Consider the following 19,640-nt stretch of genomic DNA (forward strand, 5'->3'; position numbering starts at 1 on the left):
AAAAGTTACAATTGCACCAAAATAATGTCATACTGACTGCTTGGTTGTCTAAAACCGGTCTCATCCATTATTTTTTTTTTAATGCAGGCGAAGTATTGCGCCGAAAAAGTACTGTCACCAAATAGATGAAATGTATCAGAAACTTCGATAACACCCAATAGATGAAATCCCAATTCTCCTCCGCAAAAATGCTCGACCGCAAATTGATTAACCGACCGTGCAGAAGTTTAATGAATTGGGCTAAAAACTCTGCCTCATTAACTTCAGACTTCTCACCCTCCAACTACCAATTTTTTAAAACATTCCTACAACTTTCTGCGTGGGAAATGCTTCAAAAACCTAGCGATACCAGCCACCTTCAGCGACTTCTTCGTCACCATAACACAAGACCTTAACGCTACTGGCATATATACACTTTTTTGCGTTGGCAAAGTGTGTGTATTTTGATCAATAAGTTTAGTTTGTGCTGAGATATTATCTGAATTTTAAAGATAAAATATTCAAGCACTCTCTAGTAAACCTTATGTATACGAGGTGCATGAAAAATGTTTTCTGGCTTCTTTCGTACGGACACTTTTATTTATAAAACACACATAAAACTCTGGTCCCTCTTATCTTCCCTGAAAAAGTACTTTTGTGCGAGAGTGTCAATAGTCATTGACAGAGCCTCTTTTGTCTCCTAAATAGTCTCATAACGCCATCTGTTAAGTTTTTCTTTAGCTTAGGGAATAAGAAATATAACATAGAACACTCTCTGGATTATAAAGAAAGTGGGGAACTGTTCTCATGCACACTTAAGTCAAATAAGATGTGACAAGGATGGATTTGTGTACTGGTGCATTCACGAAATCTCTCGCTTTTTCAGTTCCTCGCGAAACATTGTGTGTACAGTTCCCACGGTGACGTCATGTAATGTGATCGAAAGGAAAGACCAATCATTCCGTGGCATTTTAACAAATTTAAAACATAATCTCATAGAAAATCGTCCTTTTAAATTGTCCACAGGGCCAGATTGCATTTTCCAAACAATCCTGCTGTTACAATCGAACAACACTAGGCTGTATTCAAATTCCTGCTGTAGCTGTTCATTTGGACCTTAAAACATAAAGATTAGTCAGTCCGCTCAGAGGTCTAGCAATAACATAGTAAATTTTAAAGAGGCTGCAACAATTATAAATCCTAGTATATTTTAAAGCCATAGTATATTTCAAAGCTGGTCTTTAAACCAGCCGATGCTTTGAGTAAAGCCTTTCGTGATATAGCAATATTACTGTATCTACGTACGTTGTTGTAACACTTTAATAGTAAATCTGTTATTTATGTATTTTTAAATTGATTTTATTCTTGTGTCAGCTACGTTATTTGATTATGTGTTCAACTCTTTTTTTTGTATATTGCCCATCTAAAAGCAGAAAACATGATCGCCTTCATTTCCAGACCTGACATATACACGAACACCTGGTTCTAACGTGTGATTGAACGATGACATGACAAAATAATTTATCTAAAAGAAGTCGGAGAAATTGACGCTGTTACTTCAATACACTTGTGCTTGAAAGTGAATAGTTTATTAAAGCGTAATAGATGTTAAACATTTAAGCTTAATTATTTCCATTGTACACTGTCTTATCAAAGGAAAATGTAAGTATATATAATTAATTAAGTCAACGAAACACAGACATATACAATTGCCAAAATACTGGAGGATGTGCAAGCGTGTGTATATTGCATATATTTATATATGCGTATGAGTATGTGTGCGTGTTATGTGCATACATTAACGTGTGGACGTGGATATGATTACATTTATCAATAAATATATGCATTAATGTGTATCAGTGTAGATACGGGCGTATTGCATAACATGCTAACTGCACGTTTAATATATATATATATATATATATATATATATAAATATGTTACAAAATTAAATTATGAATAAATATAGACCAATTTAGATGAAGATTAGAAATAATTTATTTTTAATCATGATGTACATTTGTCTATATTTAGTCATGTGTATGAGTATATATATAGAGATATATCTATATATATATATATATATATACATATGCATATATATATATATACATACACGTACGTGTACATACATATATATATGCATATGCATATAGATTGATGGATAGATACATATATACATAGAAAATACATAAAAACCTACATACATACATATTTAATACATGGCAGTATTCTGGTTAATTGCTGGTGACACTAAAACGCCGTCGTTGGGCCCCAAAATGATTTTCAGGCATTTAGCCTGCACTGTTTGCTACACATATGGCAGACAAAATTGTATTTTAAAACTTGTTTCACTTCTGGTCATTTTTATATATATATATATATATATATATATATATATATATATATATATATATATATATATATAGTAAATGGTAGTTTGCATGAAGTATTGATGGTAACAGAATATATGGACGCTTTAAAAGCCAAAAGCAATGCGGAAAAACTAGAATCAAAAGAGTAAAGAAAAGAAAATCAAACAAACAAATAGGCGGGTATGTTCAAGTAGAGAAATGTTTAATTGTTTATTAATCTATCATCTCTCACCTCGTAATTTAATTTATTTGTAACCAAGTAGTTTGTATTCCCGGTGTATATAAAGTACGTTGCTGGTATGGAACTTTGATTTATTTCGGAAGAAAATACCCCTCTTTTCAAAAAGAAAACAAAATTATATACAAGGTGTCACGAACTCTTCTTCGAGTGTTTTAACATGTTTTATTAATTATCTGTTCTCATATATATATATATATATATATATATATATATATATATATATATATATATATATATATATATATATAAAATTAAGCTGAATGTGTGTGTATGCGTGTCTGGTCACGAATAGGCTCCTATATCGTTGACTATTAAAAAAAACTAATTACATATAATGATAGAATACGTATCGAGACACAGGAATGGGTATGTTTGATCTGGCAGAACGGTAGTTCATTTAAATTGCGGGGTCTGCGTTCGCGCCTGGTCCACAAAGTATGGAAATAAAAAATTTAAAAATAAAAAAATGTTTGCAAGTGTTGTTTATATGGATGTACATAAATATACTTTGATAAGTATGTTCTAACTTAAATAGGCATGGTATAATAGAATTGTGGAGTCTGCATTCGCGTCTGGCCTCCATATAATAGAAATAGGCACAAACTTTAATAAATACTTTTCATATCTACCTGCATAAGTATACTTTGATAATTATGTTTGAGTTTGAAGAAATATGGTATGATAAAATTATGGGGTGCTCGTTTGCAACTGACCTCCATAGAATAGAAATATGTCACAAAGTTTAACAAGGTTTTATTAATATAGATCCACAGAATATTGTGAAAAGTGTTTCAGTTCGAACAGGTATGGTATAATAAATTATGGGGTTTTACTATTTTATTTTTACTTTCATCATATTTTGCTTTAGTTTTGAGGCCCCAAAATTCAACCCAAATTTACAACCCTTCCTTTTCATAACCTATCATACTTTCACAAATCTGAGTCAATTTTTGTAGGCTGTTTTTGAAACCAGTCAACGACGGGTACTTTTGCTAGTGTATATATATATATATGTGTGCATTTTGCATTTTTATTTGGATTATAAGACGTTGTATCTGCGTGATTGTATGTTTTTATGCGGGTATTGGCGCACGTCAATGCATAAAGATATGTATTGAATATATTTGTCCCTATACGCTATAATCTAAATAGATGTGTGTCGGTGATATCGAATTGTGTTATCTATACACTACCTGCGTTGTCTTATTCATCGGAAAATGCTTTGACTATTTTTTATACTTTTGGTATAAATTACATAGAGAGAAATGGTGTCTGAAATACCTAACACCACGGTTAGCTCTGGTCAAAGTTGAGCATCCTAAATACTATATAAAGACAAGATTACATATCTAAACATATAGAAATTTAAAACAAATGTCCTAACTTATCATTGACCAACTCATGCACATATCCTTTCTAGTTCCCCCATCTCCATCGTTCTTTTCATCACCATGCCCAACGGGCAGCGTTTCTTTAATTTTAATTATATAAGATCATTATATATACTACAAAGCTTAAACAACGGCCTGATTAACTCATGTATCGCGACTGACGCACTGCAGAAATATATATAACTAAAATAATATATATATATATTTGGAATTTTTAAGATAACTAACACTTTACGACAATAAGTGAAATCTCATAATGTATTCTTACATCTCAAATACAAAGCCTGTCTCATTATTCAACCGCTTACTCGTTCTGTGTTACAAATCTTCTCCTCTTCTCACATCCTCCGCCTCGTCAAGTTATATAGAGAAAGACGGACAAAGTCAAACTAAGAGAGTGATACACCCTTTTATAGAGATCATATCTTCGATTAAATTGACAACTATTTCCTATTAACGACTTGTGTTTATGGTAATGCAGAACATTATAAATTAGATTACGATTTTTATGACGCTTGATTCAGAGACGCAACACATACGGCGATTTGAAGGTGCAGCGTGGCGAATTACACTTTATCAAATGGCGGAAACAAGCTTCTGATATTAGGATGTTAAGATTTAATTAACTATCTTAGAGATTCCAAAACGAATTCCCTGTTGTTATAGTTATGGCTTTTGACTTATTGTAAGAATCTTCCTTGCAACTACATAAGATGTTCAGAAATTTAACAACTACTTGGAATTCTGCCCAAACTTTTGTAATTCAACCCAAAAATGTAAAAAAAAAAAATAGTCTAATAGAAAAACATTCGGACTACAAGTTAATATTTTAATTCTACTATATTTTAAATGGAATAAACGCATGTAAATATATTCGAGGTTTAATGAATTACAAATGACTAATTTTTGTCCGGATTTTGCGGAAAATATTTTTTCAATCAATAATAACATTAATATTTAACCTAATGTTGTTGCAAGTATATCTAATAGTATTGTTGTATAAGGGTGTATTTATATCCGAGTGTATACTTGATGCCAAATTAACATAGGGGTGTGTATATGTATGTTCAAATCGTAGGCGTGTTCATGTTGCACCGTGTGTTTGAATGTATACATGCCACTAAAATATCTGGTATTTTATTAATCATAAACAAACCATATATGTGAACATACGTTGTGTAACGTAGGTGTTTTTATTCCTCCCTGGTAGGTGTAATAACAAAGGCGTTATCAACAGTTTTGGTTTGGGGGTGGTTCTTCTGTATATTCATTTTGACACATCTCACCCCCCCCTTCGTTGGAAGATTCCTTTTAGATCACCCTCTTTCATTTGAGGTCCTCTAACAAACTCAACACTATGCTTGTCAAACCAGCACATGTGACATGCGATATGTCAACGTCCGGTCACCTTTCAGATACTTATCGGTGAAAACTTTACCGGCCATCATGTTTGACATGTTTTCATAATCTTTAATAGCATTGCTCAACACCTTTTGTCCACACAACTGTCGCTGAAAAGACAGGTTGATATATATGTATATATATATATATATATGTATAGAGAGAGAGAAAGAGAGAGAGAGAGCGAGAGAGAGAAAGAGAGAGACACACGGAGACAGAGACAGGCATAGATAGATGGATAAGTAACACTTTAAACCCTGACTGTATAAACTATGAAACCTAAAATATAAATAGAATTGTTATTATTATTATTATTATTATTATTATTATTATTATTATTATTATTATTAGACGCATGAGATACTCAACACCTTAACGGTTCATCGCTTTCAGTATAATGACGCCCAATATTTATCGTGATTTTTACCATTCATTATAAATAATATAGTAGTTTTTTATTATTAATATTATCATTATCATTATAGTTATTATTATTCCGTATTATTCGTAGTAATAGTAGTCGTAGTACTATTTATGTTAAGAGCACTAATCGTAATTAGTAGTGGAGAAACAACAGCAACCAGTACAATTATAAACCTTGTAATACATTCATATATTATTAGTAGGAGCATTCGTAATATTAGTAAAAATATTAGTTAACTACTTCACCCTTTAATTAATATATTTTGAAAAGAAAGTTATATAAGTTCAGTAGCAACAGTGATTGCAGACAATATGGTATCATCTTTATTATGTTTGGACTTTTCTTCGTTTCATCCGTTGGAAGCCATCGTATGTCACATCAGAGACGCTCTGTCGAAGAATATATTTTCTCTTCAAGCTGAACACTATGCAAATGAGAATCCTGATTAGTTCAAGCAGCAATTAAACACACACCTTCCCACATGAAAATACTTTATCAAACAACACTCTCCGCAATAGTTCACTTTATGATTGTTCAGCTGTTACCGCTCAATGGAAGTATACATTCCGCAAATCACAATAAAACACAATAGTAATAGTATTCAAACGCTAGAAATAATAACAAGAGAGACATCGCCGCCGTCAAGAGAACGCATACCGAAATCACCAGAAAACGAATCTCGCCGTAAAAATTAGGAATTGGCAATTTCTTATACATTTGTACCTGTGTGGAAAAGAATGGGCAATCGAAAATCCTCCACTATCTAACAACGTTAAAATTTTCTGGACAGAAACTCAAAAGAGAAATCTGCGTACCCACCGTTTTGACTGAAACCCCACTTTAGACCCAATAGGCCACCCCCTCCACAAATTTCATTCTGCGGTCAGTAGCTACATATGATGACCTGAAAATCACCCTTTCCCTTGTCCCAGATTAATAAGAAATCTAGACACATTGAAGGCATATGGACACGCTCTTATAATTGCTATACTTCCAAAATAATCCCACTGAAGTGACTTCGGTTCTCTCCAAGAACTTCAATAAATGCCTTAACGAACCTTGCTTTCCCGACTATTGAAAAATTGCTTTGTTTTATCAGTTCACAAGAATTATGGTGAAAGCACTGACTCACTTAATTATAGCTTCATTTACCGCTTCCCTCTTATTGCCAATATATGTCCGTCCTTAATCAATCAAGGACTCGTCCACCACCTCACCTTTTAGCCGACCGACAGTATGTACTTAGGCAAGCCCGTTGTACTGCAGACATCCTAGCTGTAATCTCCCAACGTACATACCAAGCACTGGATAAGATAGGGGTAGGTAGGTCATAGCCTCAGAAATATCTAGGACGTTTTACAGGGTTTGGGACGATTTCCTTCTCATGAAAATAAAATTCAATGGCATTGCTGGACATACACTTAAAATCATTAAAATGCTTCTTAGAAAAGAGAAAATCCACTTTGTTTTTTATGCTCGTCCATCAGAACAATATGATATGAATGCGAAAATTTTCTCTGGAATTGAGGATATTTGCTGATGACACCGCGTTTTTTAACAGACAATGGTTAAACCAATGAACACGTATCTAAGAACATTTCTAAAACTCAACGGAAAAACCTTCAGTCTGTAGTAGAGTGGGCTTATAACTTGTTTGTAACGTTTAATGCTGCTAAGACTAAGCACACTTCCTTTAATAATTACAAGAACCCTTCTCAACTACTGATTGTCCTGACTAATGATACAATGTATTAAAGTACTTATCTCAAGCTCATAGTATTACATTCCCAGAAAATATTAATTAGTATAAATACATTAAAGTAATTGCCAGGGCTGCTGCGGGAAAGTTGAGCTCTATTTACAGTGGTATAAGGTTATTCACACCTGAGATTATCATTTATTTCTGTAAGGTTACGGTTCGTCCATGCATATAGGGCTGTTGCCTTATCTGGGCTGATAGACCTGCTTCTATTCTATCGCTCATAGACATCGTTAAAAAAAGAGTCGCCAACCTAATAGCTCCTGAACTATCAACTAAACTGCAATCTTTGTCGCTTCGGTGACACCTGATATACTTGTTCTTATTTTACAAGTAGTTATGTAGCAATTGCTCACACAAGTGCAAAGCACACGTCTTCCTTTACGACAATCCCTTCGATAAACCCGATAAACAGTCAAAATCCCGTCCCTACACACTGTAGAACTTCTTTGATGCCGCAAAGGCTTCTCAGCTAGCTTTTTTTTTTTTCTTTAGACTGCCTCACTTTAGTATTCCCTCCTGAGCAGCTGATTACCTGACTGCAATTGCATGCATAAATCGGGTGTAATGTAAACAGACACCTCGTTGCACAGCTTTCTAAGTAATATTCCTGTAAATCTACTTCCAAATAGTAGCCCTCCACGCCTAAGCGACTTTTTGCCTTATTTGGGATCAAATGAAAGTAAAACCTATTCACAGAAACCCATTACAACAAAAATGTTATAACAGATATTTTTACATTCTACATATTTCTGAAACATGGCTAATATCATATTACAAAATATTAAACGTAGCGCCGTATTTTTACGTAACTCTATATAGGAATTTTTTGTACAGTGTATAGATTGACATTGTTGACGCCACAAATATGTCTAATAGCATAATTGTATATTTACTTACAGCGCATATATGGACAGCGACACAAGTAGTTAAACGTGTAACTGTGTAGTTTTATTTATTGAGAAGTCACTACCTATGAAGTCCGGGACCTCATTCGAAGATAAGGCTTAATGAATTTACAGCAGTCAATGGGATAATACTGTAGTAAGCCTTAGTAGTGAAAATTTGGTAAATGGTATTGCCTACGGTGACTGCTCATCAAGCACTTGTTAGACTTGAAGACTACCATATTGCAGTCAGCAATATTGCTATATTAATATATGAGGATATTGTGACAATGTATATGTGTACAATTTTTTGTTCTACATTGGTTGAATGTGGGTAATTTTCTTGTTATTACATCAAACATATTTTATGCGTTATTCCCGTAGATAAGTGAAGTAGATATTTCTTGTTTAATGAATATTGTTTGGACTGCCCTGTGTTTAGTACATGTGACTGATTTTATTCAAAGGCCTGTGGTAGTTACCTGTTGCATTCCTAAACTCCATCCTGCGATCAATGTATAAAAGACATATACTCATTTCGGGAGCTGGAATTGTTCATATGAGAATTTTACCAATAAACAACACCAAGTGTGAAGTTTTCTTACCCCTTTGTTTTTATAAATATAGAAGAGCCATATCTCTTTCTCGCATCTGATTGACTGATAAAATATATCTATATTTAAACAATTAATCAATAAAGAATCAATATTTAAACATGTATTCACTTAATTCTGTTGCTAATTAAAGCAAGACATATAGAGATGCACATCCAATGACAGCATTACCATATAATTTAGCCCGAATAAAATGGTTTCTGAAAAAGCCGCACAGTTACTGAGATGACTCATGATATATTAGAAAACAATGTTATTTTTTTTTATTTTACACAGTGATCACCACTTATCAAGGCCCGGAAGCCACTCAGGGATAAGGGTTATTGCAAGTACATTACGTTAGTGAGGAGATTTGATGAAGTGTTTAATTAGGGGGGGCGGTTCATTAGGAATTTGTTAACATTAGACTTGAAGACATCAAAGTTGTAGTCCGGAGGGAAGCAGGCAGACGGAACAGAGTTCCACAGGCGTGCAGTTCTAAGAAAGAAGCTTTGTTCATGAAATCCGCGTTTTGATTTAGGCACAGATATAGAGTGGGGGGAATTTTTCACAGTGGATTCAGCTAGACGGGTGTTTTTCGTGAAAGATTGGCGAGGGGGGACCAGGGATTGGAGTTCAGACGAGCACCTGCCATGAAAATAACGATAAAACAAGGATAGGCTCGCAACGTCTCTTCTGTGGGAGAGGGGTTGCAGGGTAGAGAAAAGGGCATCCCCCACTAAACCACGAAATCTATTTTGTACTCTGTCAAGGCATGATAGGCTGTTTTTGGCAGCTCCTGCCCAGATATGGCAACAGTATTCCATCCTTGGCCGTACTTGGCTTTTATATAGATAGAGAATTGCATCAGTAGTGAGATATCTTCTGGAGCGGTAGAAGGATCCCACCATCTTTCCAGCGACCTTGGCAACAGACTTGATGTACGTGTTCCATTTCAGATCAGGAGTAAAGGTCAAACCCAGAAGCTTGTCAAAACACGGGGCCTCACCCAGACGAGAGCCATCCATCACAATTGATGCCAGATGGCGATCAGAGCGTTGATGATGTAAGGATAGGAGTTTGGTTTTGGACGCATTAAAGGTAACTAGCACCATCTTCCCCCACTGAACCACGCGCTCGAGATCAGAGGAGAGAGAATCCGAGAGAACTTCGTCATTTACAGCCTTTGATGTGTTGCCGTAGATGGTCGTGTCATCAGCATAGATGTCAACAAATGATTTAAGTATGTGTTTAGGGAGGTCATTGATGTAGATCAGGAAGAGAGTTTGGCCCAGGATTGACCCCTGAGGGACTCCAGCATTTATATTGCAGGCCTCCGATTTTTGTCCATCTACCACTACTCTTATGAGCCTATCGGAGAGAAATGATTTAATGATTGAGAAAACATTTCCAGTTATACCGTAGCTGGAAATATTGTGAAGTAGACCCCTATGCCATACTTTGTCAAAGGCCTTTGATATGTCAAGAGCAATTGCCCTAGAAAGGAAGCCTTTGTCAAGAGATTCACTAATCCTGTGGGATATAACCGTCAGCACATCTGCGGTAGATCTTGCAGAGCGGAAACCATATTGTGTGTCACTAAGAAGGTTATTCCTGCTGAGGTGGTTGACTATTTCTCTATTTAATATTGATTCCAGAAACTTACTCATAACACAGAGGAGACTTATTGTCTGTACTGAGAGGGAGATGACTTATCACCTGTATTCTTAAATACAGGGATAATTGATTAGGTCTTCCAGGGGGTCAGAAAGCACTTCTCCTTTAGGCAGCGCTTAAATAGTTTCGTAAGTAAGGAATCAAGTTCTGGTTGAAGCTTTTTTAACACTATAGTTGGGATGCCGTCAAGGCCAGTTGCTTTACTGGAATCAAGGTTCTTGATTAGCTTGGCGAAATCATGCACGGATATTTGTATGTTACCTAGCTTGTTCTGTGTTATAGGAGGAAATATGGGGAGTTGATGGCCTTCGTCGCATAGGGTAGAATTAGCTGAAAAGTTTTTTGCAAATATTTTGGCCTTGTCTGACGCTGACGCGATAACCTCTGGTCCATTGATAATGGTTGGGATAGAACGCACACTTCTGTTCAGGATCCTATTTGCTATTTGCCAAAACTGGTGGGAACCAAGCCGCTGATCAGCTACCTTGGATTTAACAGACTGGGCATATAGCTCACTTGCATTTTTTTTACTCTTTTACAGTGGTTGCTGGCAGTCCTGAAAGCAGCTTTAGTCTCAGTGCATCTATTACGTTGGTAGCTATGAACAAGTGATTTCTGTGCGCGATATCAGCAACACATTCTGGGGAGAACCATGGCTGGCTGTTAGGTTTTTGTTAGAATTTTTTAGATGGTATGAATTGGTCTATGCCTACAATTAACCATTCGGTCAGATCTGATACTATAGAGGACACTCCCTTTTTAAACATGGAGTGCAGAGGTAAATCAGATATGAATGTACGGAAGCTATCCCAGTCAGCCATAGAGTATCGGTATACAGTACGGTGGAGGGGTACGTCTGATGGCTTCTTACATTTCGTTTTTATCGTAACTGATACGACGGAGTGGTCGGAGGATCCTAGAGGAGAATGAAGGTACATGAACATAGCTCAGGGGAAGTTGAGAGAAAAAGGTCTAAGAGGCTTGCATATTGATTGGGTGTATCGGGCACACGGGTGGGCTCGCGAACAATCTGAGTGAGGTGATAAGCAATGGCAAAATCATGACAACCCCCCCTCATCATCTGTCTTATTTGAATGGGTCAGCCGTTCCACGTTATGGACGTTGAAGTCACCACAGATGTGGATGTTAGCCGAGGGATGTGAAGACAGTATGTGGTCTATTTTCTCAGATATGCTCTTAAAGATAGTAACTCCGCTGTTGTGGGGCCTATAGAGGGCAAATATAAATGCAGTGGTGTTAGCAAGTGCAACCCTGAAGCACATATAGGGTAAATTAGGATCTTCTCTAGAGATATCCCTGTCACATGGGAAGCCATCCTTAATGTAGGCACATATTCCATGCCCATGGCGATCTTGGGAGTCAGATTTAGCTGTTAAATTGGAGTATCCATTAATTATGAACTCATCTAGGGAAGTGGTCGGCCCTATTCCAGTTTCACATAGAAATAATATGTCCGTTTTTGTCTCCTGTAATTGGGTTTCAACCTCTGGAAGGTTGGAACGTAGACCCCTGATATTGGAGAAGAAGACCTAGTACTAGGGGTCTACGCTGGAAGATGGGGTTCTAGGTTTAATCGAGTTTTTATTCTGGAGATATTTCATGTTGAGGTTTTGGGATTTGTGGAATAGGTCGGCATACTTGGTTAGAGCAGTACAGAGGGGGAAAGTAAGAGAGAAAAAGAGAGGAACTTTTTTTTTTATTTGTAGCACACGAAATGGTAAAGCCGTAACAATTACCCACTAGTATGGCATCGAGAGGCCCCACCAGAGACTACTGCATGGTCCAGATCCACTCACCAAATGGCAATACAGCAGTCCCAGTACTTTGCGCCTGCTGATAGGACAGCCTCCTTAGTGGTTAATCCAAGGTTCGGGTCCCTAACTATCAGGCGGATAACGTCAGCCCAGACAAAACGTTTACCTCCAGCACCCTTACTAGTGACATGGCAACAAGGACAGACAGAGACAGAAAAATATCCGACATCTCAGACTACTGGTCACCAAGTAGTACCGACCTTTAAGCAGCTTTTTCTTCACCCTTTGTCAGAAACATCACTCATTGAATGAGGACTGAATGACAAAATAGGAGAAGCGAGAGTTACTGGAGCTGCCGATAACACGTCCTATTTATATCTACTCTCCATTAAAAAAGGGGGGAGGAGGAAGGGGAATGGGTACAAGTGACTTATTTATATCTAAGTAGTAAGTCCGGTGCGAACTTTATAAGTCATGACAATTTTGGTGATAATCTCCCCTCCCATATTAATCGGTGGAAGTTTGTCGTTATATATCTAGTTTGAATCATTAAAGTTTCATCTTATAATTAATTAAAATCCAATAATTAACTATTATCAATTTGTAAAGACTGCTTATATTAATTTACATTAGAGTTTAAATAATTATTCAAGGTTTTAATTTAGGAGGTCCGTTTTCATGAGTGACTGTTTCTTTGCACTGTATTATATTTCGAATGTACTTGAACATAAGGCTAACTATATAAGATAGGATTCGCAAGCAAGAAGAAAGTATTTTCAATACAGGCAAGCTTGAAGTAATAGTATATATTAAGTATACTACTTTAATAAAGTCCTAAGTTTATCTACTCTAGAGAATAATTTCCGGCATTTTTTTATCGTTAGTTGCCGGCATTTTGTTTGTTTTAAACGTTCAGCTTTGTAGCAGGAGGGGGGGCGGATAATACGGAATACAGACAAAAAGACAGGAGAAATACAGACAAAATACATAAAACACGAAAAGCAAATTTAAAACAATGTAACAAAACATTTAGGATTAGTTTAGAGAAAAAAATAAAATAAAAAAATAAAAATACTTAACGTTTTTGCGCTAGAGATTCCGCCCGCTGTTTTTATCAACTGTTAGCTAGCATATGCCTGTCTAGAGTGACAGAAGATTTCTATTTCTTTGATTAAATTTAAAAAAAATGACCCGTGTTACTGTAATGTTCTTTAATATAAATAATATTAGAAGGATCTTATATATTTACTCTTCACAGTACCCGTGCTATCTTATCCCTCACTGTGTTAATGCCAGCTGAAATTCAATAAAATATCATGTCGATCGCACATTGAAAGGTCAACAGCTAATGTCGAAATTGGCTATTAGAAAGTTGGCAATGATTTGTAGTTTAAAGGCTGATGACAAGGTTAAATTAAAACGTAATAGTATAACGCCAACAGTAAAATTTCCAGGATTCCAAAGTTGTAAAATTTAGCAAGATTTAGTTATTTCGGTAACGGTTGCAGAATAGTAAACACCCAATATTTCTCCAGTGTTAAAAAGTAATTATATAATATTGACCTGTGAGAGGCATTTTATCACCTCCGCTATTAATATATTTACAATAAACATAGCATCAACACACGCGAACTAGGTGCTATGTAAGTACTGTACTCGGGCGTTCATAGAAATATAACAGCTGCTGAATCGATTGCTATACAAATAAATTGCTTCCAGCATGCGAGGTTAAAATGTAGTGAATAGTAATAGGATGGTAAGTGATGTTTATTGAAGCAATGGTATTAAAGTATGTAAAATACCAATAGAGCAAGAAAAAGAAAGCTTAAGGAAAACATACATTAAATTATGACAAAAATATTAGCGTCTTTCGGGTATTGATTTCTCCACGTTAAAAACCTTATTTGTGCATTAGTTTGCCCTCATAGGAACGAAAATCACATAACAAATACCACTGTAATCCCAATAATAAGATCGGAATGCCGCTCAAATTTTTAATGACTCCATAAAAATAGTTGTAAATATTCTCGGTTGCAAAGCACATGGAAATTCTACCATTTGACGTCATCAAAGTTTCTGCCATTTGACGTCATCAAAGTTTAGAGAACACAAAAAATTGACTCTTTTTCTTACTTTCTGTCCGTCATTCTTTCATTCATGATATGTAATATCTCTTTTCTACCATAATATTTTCCTTCGCTACAAGAGAGAAAGAGAAAGTCCTTGCTAATCCATAATAAACGGAAAACATCTATGTCGATGATTCGGTTAGATTGTTCACCTATAATAAACACGATCATAGGGAGGCCGGCTAGGGTTGTATGATTTTGAAATGCGGAGGAAAATATATATTTTTGTATTGAATGGCATGCCTACTCTTTTCGAAGTCTTCCAAATTTATACTACTATGGTCTCTTTGCTTAGAGTCTGGTAATTCTATTCTCCATGTTTTCATTGAATTTTTATCAGGTTAGTTATATTACCGGGTATTTTACACCTTCTCAGACATTCTTTTATCCATGCTTGTGTGATATCATTTCTTATAGTCTACCAATGACTTGGCTTACGTTTTTTCTACTTTTGACCTGATTCAGAATCCTTTGCTCTATGTATAATATGGCGGGTGTTTCTTAATTTCCATTTTTCGTTTATTTTTATTCCTCTGGTAGTAGTCCACCGTTATGAAGTGACTGCTAAATTTCTTCTCTCAGATATGCACTATGTATTTTTCATATTGTAGGTAGACAGGTTATAGGTCTGTAGTTGCTGGGAGATGCCCTTTTTTCTGTGTCTTTTTTCATCAGTGTGGCTGTACCTTAATTCATCCATTCTGGTAGATGTGCTTCATGGATATATCTTTTTTGTTGCTGCAGTTCATGTAGTGTCGAAAATGTCTTGAACCAATACGCATGTATTCCGCCATGACTTAGTACTCTTTAGTTGGTAATTTTCGTAGGGTTTTCTTAAGGACTGCCAGCAACCACTGTAAAAGAGTAATAAAAAATGCAAGGGAACTATATGCCCAGTCTTTTAAATCCAAGGTAGCTGATCAGCGGCTTGGTTCCCACCAGTTTTGGCAAATAACAAATAGGATCCTGAACAGAAGTGTGCGTTCTACCCCAACCATTATCAATGGACCAGATGTAATCTCGTCAGGATCAGACAAGGCCAAACTATTTGCAAAGAACTTTTCAGCTAATTCTACCCGATGCGACGAAGGCCATCAACTCCCCATATTTTCTCCTATAACGCAGAACACGCTGGGTAACATACAAATATACATGAATGAGGTCGCCAAGCTAATCAAGAACCTGGATTCCAGTAAAGCAACTGGCCCTGACGGCATCCCAAGTATAGTGTTAAAAAAGCTTCAACCAGAACTTGTTCCCATATTTACGAAACTGTTTAAGCGCTGCCTTAAGGAAAAGTGCATTCCGACTGCCTGGAAGACCTCATCTGTTTGCCCTGTATTTAAGAATTCAGGTGATAAGTCATCTCCCTCTCAGTACAGACCAATAAGTCTCCTGTGTGTTATGAGTAAGTTGCTGGAATCCATATTATATAGAGAAATAGTCAACCACCTAAGCAGAAACAACCTTCTTAGTGACACACAATATGGTTTCCGCTCTGCAAGATCTACCGCAGATGTGCTGACGGTTATATCTCACAGGATTTGTCAATCTCTTGACAAAGGCTTCCTTTCTAGGACAATTGCTCTTGACATATCAAAAGCCTTCGACAAAGTATGGAATGAGGGCCTACTTCACAAGATTTCCAGCTGCGGTATAACTGGAAATGTTTTCTCAATCATTAAATCATTTCTCTCCGATAGGTTTATAAGAGTAGTGGTCGATGAACAAACATCAGAGGCCTGCATTATTAATGCTGAAGTCCCTCAGGGGTCAATCCTGAGCTCAACTCTCTTCCTGATCTACATCAATGACCTCCCTAAACACATACTTAAATCATTTGTTGACATCTATGCTGATGACACGACCATCTATGGCAACACACCAAAGGCCGTAAATGGCAAAGTTCTCTCTGATTCTCTCTCCTCTGATTTCGAGCGCGTGGTTCAGTGGGGGAGGACGTGGCTAGTTACCTTTAATGCATCAAAAACCAAACTCCTATCCTTACATCATCAACGCTCTGATCCCCATCCGGCATCAATTTGGATTGATGGGTCTCGTCTGGGAGAGGCCCCGTGTTTTGACAAGCTTCTGGGTTTGACCTTTATTCATGATCTGAAATGGAACACGTACATCAAGTCTGTTGCTTAGGTCGCTGGAAAGATGGTGGGATCCTTCTACCGTTCAAGAAGATATCTCACTACTGATGCAATTCTCTATATAAAAGCCAAGTACGTCCAAGGATGGAATACTGTTGCCATAACTGGGCAGGAGCTGCTAAAAACAGCCTATCCTTCCTTGACAAAGTACAAAAATAGACTTCGTGGCTTAGTGAGGGATGCCCTTTTCTCTACCCTGCAACCTCTCTTCCACAGAAGAGACGTTGCGAGCCTATCCTTGTTTTATCGTTATTTCCATGGCAAGTGCTCGTCTGAATTCAATCTTTGGTCCCCCCTCGCCAATCTTTTACGAAAAACACCCGTCTCGCTGAATCCACTGAGAAAAATTTCCCCCACTCTTTATCTGTGCCTAAATCAAAACGTGGATTCCATGAACAAAGCTTCTTTCTTAGAAATTTCACGCCTGCTTGCCTCCCACCTGACTACAACTTGGATGTGTTCAAGTCCAACGTTAACAAATTACTAAGGAACCGCCCCCTTTAGTAAACATTTCATCAAATCTCCACACTAACGTAATGTACTTTCAATAACCCTTATCCCTGAGTGGCATCCGGGCCTTTATAATTGGTGACCACTGTGTAAAAAAAAAAATAAAATAAAAAGGTTTCCTTGCTGATTTAATTTTCTGTTCTTTCTTCGATTTGCTCTGGTTCTTTCGTTTATTTAAACCAATCTGCTTTTTTGTTATGTCCATTTCGTTCTTCACGTATCTGGTGCCAGTAGCGTTTTGTTTCCGTCGGGTCCGGTTGTACTGTTTTTCGTTTTACCTTATTTACATTTTGGTATGATTGGCTTTCCTTATTTTCAAACATCCCACTTTGCTTTAATTGTTCTGATTTGTATCGATATCGTCTTAATCTTGCTTCTTTCTGCTATTTTTTACTCACATATTCCTGTTACTTGTTATGTCTCTCTTCGCATTTTTACTTTTCGAACCCCTTCTAGTTGTTTTCATAGTTTTTTTTATCGCTTTGGCTTCTTTCTTTATTTTTTTTTATTTAGGTTTCCACTCTCAACTCTCATCCAGGTCTTGTTGGTCCTTTTTCGTTCTCAGATTTTTTTCTTAAACTTCATCCTTACTATCTTAGCACCTATACAGATTAAATTATTTAGACATTTACGGTATCTGTTTGGGTGTGAGGGGGGGTGTTCACTTTCTCTGTTTTAATTTTAGTATTTTCCACTATTTTCTTTTTACGGATGGAAGCTTTGATTTTTCCTTGTTCATAATTCACTTGATATTTTCTACTTCAGCTAATACATATTCGTCAGCTTCTGTTGTATTTTATGTCCGATTTTTATGTTTCGTGTATCAAAGATTTTCAGCTCTTCTTCCTCTGGAGTTCCTATGTTTGAGGCTTCCTAGGGGCGCGTTTCTGCGTCCATCATTTTTCTTTTGTTGTATTTCACTCAGTTTTACCTTTGAAAGCTAGCCGCTCTTAAGGAATGGGTTCGCTTGGTCTGCAATTTTTCTTCTGATGTATGGTAGTCAGTGGCCACGTCATATCTTTAATCTGTGTGCGATATCCTGGGTATTTGGAGTGATTTCTGTACTAGCGTGATATTACTAGTATATTCTTTCTTTTTATCTATTTCTACAACTTTCAGTGTTAATTATTTGGTTTTCTTGTCTTTATCTGTATTGCTTGGATACCTAAAATAGGTGTTTTGTGTCCGTGTTGCAATATTTTGGACGTATGATAGGTTATGATCCCACACAGTCGGGCATTTTATTTATAAACGATGCTGCAAGGAACTGACGAATCGAATTAATTCACGTTCTGCTACCAACCAATCACAAACAAGAATTGCTCCATAAGTAATACCCGTTTTCTTTTGTAATTTAGCATGTTCTTTCCGTCTCGATACGGTAAGAATATTTCGCTCTGTGAAACTGTCTACTGCAAACAAGTCACCTCTCAGGACTTGTGTGTAACAACGCGCCATCGGAAACTGTTCTGTTCACTGCAAACCAGTCACCTCTCAAGACTTGTTTAGAATAATAGACCATCGGAAACTGTTCTGAACCTAAACATGGCCTTGTTATTATTTCTGAAATTTGTGTCCGTGTTATTCTTTCTAAAATTAGAAGAGGAGCCAAGATTCGCAGGATGACAACCAAGTCCACATGCTGCCAACCGAGGGAGCACCTGGCGTTTAGGATATCCACATCTTTTATCTCGGTCCCACGTTGCGTATTTCTCTAAGTTGAATTTTTCATGCTGTAGTGTTTAGGGCAACACCAAGGCGAAATTTTTTTTAATCTGCGGTTCGTTTCCACGAATAGCAGCACTTGTCACATGATGAGAGGCATTGTGCCTTATAGCACATACATAAAGATATAAAAAGGCGGCACAAAGACGAAAACAAAAAGGTAAATAGTCACCAGTAGTCGCGAGAATAGGTGGTCTATGACTTCCACTCCATTAATAATTAAAAAATAACTTAATATTATTACAATTATTATAGTTAGTAGTAGTAGGACTATGAGATGGCGAATAGAAATATAATTCAATTTAAAAAAGGATTAATTGAAATATTTGTTTAATAACTGAATGGAATAAATGGGGAAACTCCATTCAATGCGCATTATTTAATCTCTCTGTTTCTCTCTCTCTCTCTCTCTCTCTCTCTCTTTCTCCCTCTTTCTCTATCTCTATAGAGAATATTTTTCATAACAGCCGCCGGTGTAACGTAAAATGTTCAACTATAAAAAAATCTTTTTGTTAATCTATAATAAAAAAAGCTATTCTTAAGATCGCCAAGCCCAAATATTAGCTTACTTGATATTGTAAATAAACACAAACAGAATTTGATGAACCACATAAT

Source organism: Euprymna scolopes, chromosome 5 (assembly GCF_053919585.1).
Source record: "Euprymna scolopes isolate OS-2025 chromosome 5, ASM5391958v1, whole genome shotgun sequence".
In the NCBI taxonomy this organism is placed as follows: domain Eukaryota; kingdom Metazoa; phylum Mollusca; class Cephalopoda; order Sepiida; family Sepiolidae; genus Euprymna; species Euprymna scolopes.